This window comes from Octopus bimaculoides, chromosome 3 (genome assembly GCF_001194135.2).
Source record: "Octopus bimaculoides isolate UCB-OBI-ISO-001 chromosome 3, ASM119413v2, whole genome shotgun sequence".
Taxonomy (NCBI): Eukaryota; Metazoa; Mollusca; class Cephalopoda; order Octopoda; family Octopodidae; genus Octopus; species Octopus bimaculoides.
Genome location: NC_068983.1, coordinates 77,006,365 through 77,012,405, shown reverse-complemented (window position 1 = coordinate 77,012,405; position 6,041 = coordinate 77,006,365).

Below are 6,041 nucleotides of genomic sequence, written 5' to 3'. Positions count from 1 at the left end.
TATATATATGAAGTCGAATGTACTTGTTTGTCTGTATTTTCAAATCATCCTTATTGTAATACAGACACCATTTCTAGCATAAATTTTCACATACATCTTTCATATATTTCACACTTGAAAGCAAAGGAATGAATAAGGAAATTTAATCTAGAGATTAATAGTTCATTGTTAATTTAGTATAAGTCTATGGAAATTCTATTAGATAACGTTTTCACATGGAATATTAACTTCTATTCTACTTAGAGAATGAATTTATAGCACGTTCTTTGATTAACCCTCATTTAACTTACCACGTCAATAGTGGTGTTTCTAGTCGAGTAGTTTTATTGAACTTCTGGGAAGTTGTCCACCCTCAAATTGAATATATCTTCCTTTATCTATCGTTCTTTCTTTGCTTTCTGTTCATATAATTCACGACGATTTATAAATGTTTCTTTTGTATATATTTTAATTTTTAAAGACGTGCTACCTATCTGATATAACTAATGGTGGAGATAGGTCTAGTAAACGTATATGAAATAGTATTATACATGATAACCACTTAGTAGAATTTCTAAGATATTCAATATAGATAATAAAAAAGAATATCAATACATTACAATATATATGTCTGTGTGCGTGAGCATGGGTGTGTGTGTATATACTTTTCCTGTGCTTTCATATTCCTTGATTTTAAATTGAAATTTCTTATGGTAAGTAGGTAGCACCCTCCCTTTGGAATTAACGAAGTTGCTAAGTGCGTATACATACGTGGTATATGTCAAAAGTACGCGTGGAATTAAATTTTAAGCGTTTCTACTTCACCGTATATACAAATTTTTTTTCGCCCTATATAAAATCGAATCAATTATTTTCTTAAAAAGTCATTCAGGAATTAGGAGATTATTCTATCACTCGGTCTGTGAGTGTGGGTTGACAGAAAACTCTGTAGGTTATAGGCGAAAACTTCTTAGTATTCAGTTACTGTTTGTTTGCTATTAGAATAGCTTTGGTATGATTATTAAGGTTCTTAAAATACAGCATACAATCCACAGGTATACCTGTTACTGTGCCGATGTTTGACATTTAAATATTTAGAACCTTTATATCATACTGCAAGAGCGGAGTAGCTTATGTTGTCATTTCCAGACATTTGTTGATATATGTTCGGGCAAGATATATGTTCAAATTGAATGCAGTTGAAGGTAGGAGATATTTAATTTAACAATGTTTGATAAGACAAACTAGTCAACTGAATTTGCGTTGAAAAGGTTACGTGAGGTGTTTTCTTCAAATGACTACAAACCGGTGTAGTAATATAGAAAAGAACGTTGCAAATCACTGGACACTAAAAGTATTGCGTAAAAGTCAAATGCCATTTCTTTATGTTTGCAGACATGCATTATGTATGCATGTGGTTGTAGCACCTCTTTAAATAAGGACATTAATAAAAACAAGTGGTGTGTAATTAAGAGAAAGAATGAGGAGGAAGTATTTCTTACGTAAGTCATAGAGTATGGAAGGTAAAATACATCATTTTCCTGAAGATACTCTCATTGATATCATTGGGTGTAGAAATGTAGAAATGCACCGCGGTATTTAAATGAAGCAAAAATCTCACTAACTGTTTAGTTACATTAAACGTAGATCTTCTAGACTTTGAATTCAATTTCTTGAAGTGCTTACTTTCATTTACTTGTTATTACAGGTCACGGCAGAAGTATCAAATAATATATGAAATAAGTAATATGAAACGCGTATCGCATGATACACCTAGAACTGCTAAGGAAGTCAAGATGACAGTTGATAATTATAAAGCTGAATCGAAAGGCGCTTTCATAAATTCTTAAGAATTCACCCACGAAGAAGGTATAAACAACTAACACCACTCCAGTCCACATACACACGCACACACACACAAGCACACACACATACTTGTTTTCTGTCATTCTTCTATTGCTATAATGATATATGATTCTTCAAAGAAGCCAGATCTACAGCATGTAAGTTAATGTTCTTTACTATTCTCCGTTTTATACCGTGTCTCATAATATAAACCCTCAAAATTATTTCACCCAATTCATGAATAAGTCCATATACATGCTGCTCCCACAAGTAACACTTCATAGGTGTAAAGGCTGAATACTTATAGCGTTGTCGTTGCCTTGATACTATAGATTAATGCAAAATGCATGAGCAATATAGAGACGTGTTGAGCTAAATATTTAAAGAACACATTGCTTTCTATTGACATAGATGAAATATTCACAAACAACTCAAATAATGCATTGATTTAAATACATTTACTGTATTGTTTGCCCAAAATGAAACATATGAAGATAATTGCTAAACGAGAACAAGCCAGTGATGACGTATGAATATTGTCGAATCATTCAATATATCGAATGTGAAGTGATTATTTCCATACAATGAGCCGAACCTACGTTGTATATTTCATCAATAGATATCTACACCTCACTACGTTGCAAGACTAAATATTAAATACAATTATATAGTGATCACTACCATTAATAACTCCTAGGTTACATTAAACAGCACTACGACTTACGAATATAAGTTTAATAAGTCATCCGATTACAGAGTCAAATAAATGTACACTAACATTAGCCTATAATGTTACCTACTTTTATGTTACTATTATGATTAATATTCTTTCATGCATTCAAAACTTCTTCAGTTACCATTCATCATCATCAGCAGCAGAAGCGCTTCAGCTTCAAATACAATCGAGGGAAATGAAAACAGGCATACAATTATAGTGATTAAAACTGATACCGCTCTCTTGGAGTCTTACTGGAGTCTAATCAACAAAATTCCTATTACTTTGTCCTAAAACATTCTGCCTGTTCAGTGGTGTAGATGTACAGAATATATGAAGCTGATTAGACAAAATTTCTTGGAGTAAAACGAATCAAAATTATTGAAAAGTAAGTAAAATAGGGAAAGAATGAAAAACTGCATGACTAAGGAAAGAAATAGAGAATACCCTTTAATATGTAGGGAAGAAGGTAATGAATTTCATATATGTAAGTCATTGTTAAGTTTTATTTCAAGATTTCTTGTCAGCAGAGAAAGAGCCGGTTTCTAACATAGATCAAATGCTCCTTCATTGGAATTTCGACATCAACAGCGTATGTATGTATGTATGTATGTAGGCATAGACATAGCTACTGACCGTGGCAAGTGGAGAAGGTTTGTGCATGAGGGGACAACTATTTTTGAGAAATCACGAATTGCACATGAGAAACTAAGGAGAGATGTCAGGAAGGGCATTGTTGTTGCACTTCCAGATGGCAAGGGTCTTTCTATGACACTGACATGCAGTGTCTGTGCAAGACCGTGCCTCAGTAAAGCTGGGCTTATGAGTCATCTTCGTAGTCATAAAGCAAGACCGATGATTGACTATCAGGCCCCTGGCGATGATGCTACACACCATACTAATCATGTCTGTCGGGCATGTGGAAGGGTGTGTTTATTCAGCAGGAGGACTTAAACGATACGCAAAGGTACAAGGAGCCCAATTACAACGATAGCCAGCTATTGCCAGTAAAGGTTTTGGATGCCAACTCTGTGCACGACATTCACGATCTTTGGCTGGGCTAATAAGTCACATTCGATCACAGCACCGTTAAGTGAAGCTTCGTGCAATAGCCATACTCGATAACGAGGGGGCAGCCATCATGTATGTATATATGCATGTATGTATGTATGTATGTATGTATGTATGTACGTGTGTACGTATGTATGCATGTATGTATGTGTGCAGATTTGTATGCTTTGTTTTATGTATGTATTCTCATGCATATAGTTGCATATATAGATATGATCATATATATTGAAATGATAAACTTGTGGAATGTCTCACATGTTTTTACATTTCCAGTGATGGAATGCATCTGTAACCTTCGAATTAGCTTTCTCCTTTCTAATTTCTCAAGATTGGTATTTAGGCAGTGTGTTATATATCTCAGGACCCCAATAATTACAGGTATTAACCTGAACTTTTAATCTAGAGTAACTGATGATTTCTCAATAGATCAGCGTAGGTATACTCTTTTTCACTGATCTTCTCCCATACCGCCTTCAATGTGATTTCGAATGGTAACTCTCTATTCTTATGTTTCTCAGATGTTCCACTTTTAGACGGCATAGAGTATGATATTTTTGGCTAGCCTAATTTTTCCCTGCAATAGTTATTCACAATGTTTGAAGAACAGTATTGGTAGCTTTGAATACAGAGCAACGATGAAAGATAGCCTCGATTTGGGTGGAACGCGCAGTGTTATATGGGACATTTTCATGTTTATAAAATATACTAATGTTTAATTCAACTTCTTGTGTTTCACATTCATGGGATATATATGTATATCTATCTATCTATCTATCTATCTATCTATCTATCTATCTATCTATCTATCCATATATCTATCTATCTATCTATCTATCTATCTATCTATTATCTATCTATCTATCTATCTATCTATCTATTTATCAATCTATCTATCTATCTATCTATCTATCTATCTATCTATCTATCTATCTATATATATATATATATATATATATATATATATATATATATATATATATATATATATGGGGGATGATGCATGGCCTAGTAGAAAGCGTGTTGCACTTACGATTTAGAGATCATAATTGCAATTCTTAGACCAGGTTGAGCGTTGTGTTCTTGAGCAATACACTTCATCTTGCGTTGCTATGTGATCACTTCGACACCTGACACCTAACGTGATGTACACACTTCACCAGATGGAGAAATTGAGCTAGTGTGCAGCACGAATATTTAATCACTATAAACAAATCATATGTGCAGGTCGTTCGGCATAAGCTGAACATTCATACATCGTCTTCGACGGGTGTTTATCATATATACTTACGCGCACACACGCGGGCGCTTATGTGTGTGTGTGTTTGTGTCTACGTGTGTGTGCATGAGTATGTGTGCATGCGTGCGTGTGTGTGTGTCTGTGTGTGAGTGCTTGTGCGTGTTGTATAAGTTAAGATATTGCTATTAGTAATATTATCGTCATCATAGCCATTCCTATATTCATTATCAGCATTATTTTCTATATTGCGTGTTGTATGGTCTGTTTCCTTTTATATGACTTCCCGTCTTTGATATTATCTTCTGGTTTATACAGTATTTCTTGGTATCCTTTTTCAGAGGCTGTTTGCATTTCCGATTTGTGTCTTATCTTTGTAAGCTTTCAAACCGATTATCTCTTCAGTTATGGTGTTTCATTGAATTACTGATACACGTAGTTTCGTTCATCCGTCTCAAACTGGAATAAATTTTCAAAGTGCTTCCCAATCTATATTGCAATTTATCCACACACTTTCCAGTAAGTTTGTTAACATCATAATTTTGTAGTACATTTTCTTTTCATTTGTTGCCTTATGCGAGTGTATGATAACACCATTTGTCAGGGACAAGAAATTATGAAAACCTGCTTGTGATTATACTTATTTTTATTGTTTCGCTTCCAATTACTCTGGATATTATTATACTATGCTTGAGTAAGGATTTAGTTATATTGTGAAAACTCTGTTTTCCTTCAAATCATGAATGGCAAAACAAAGTATGTGTTTTGCCATTCAGGGAATATAACGCAATTTTACTAGAGTTCCAAATTCATATTCTACAGTAAAAGTTAGAAAACCGCTATATGTTCATCTTATTTAGTATCGTTGTCTACAAATATATGGCAAATTTTGATTTCTTTTATCTTGGACCTTCATAGAATGAAGCTTAATTTTGTTCCTTACAATATATTTCAGGAACTACAATTATTGAAAATATTACTAGTCTTTACGTGACATTGATAAACAAAGGACAATCAAAGAGAATCATATGTTAAAATATAGTAACATTCGTTTTGCATAGAACACCCACGCAAAATGTGATAACGGCCTTTACTGTTTTGTTCTGTTACTATGTGAATCTCTCTCAGAGATTTAAAATCAGCTACTATAACGTACGCACACGCGCACATATATATATATATATATATATATATATA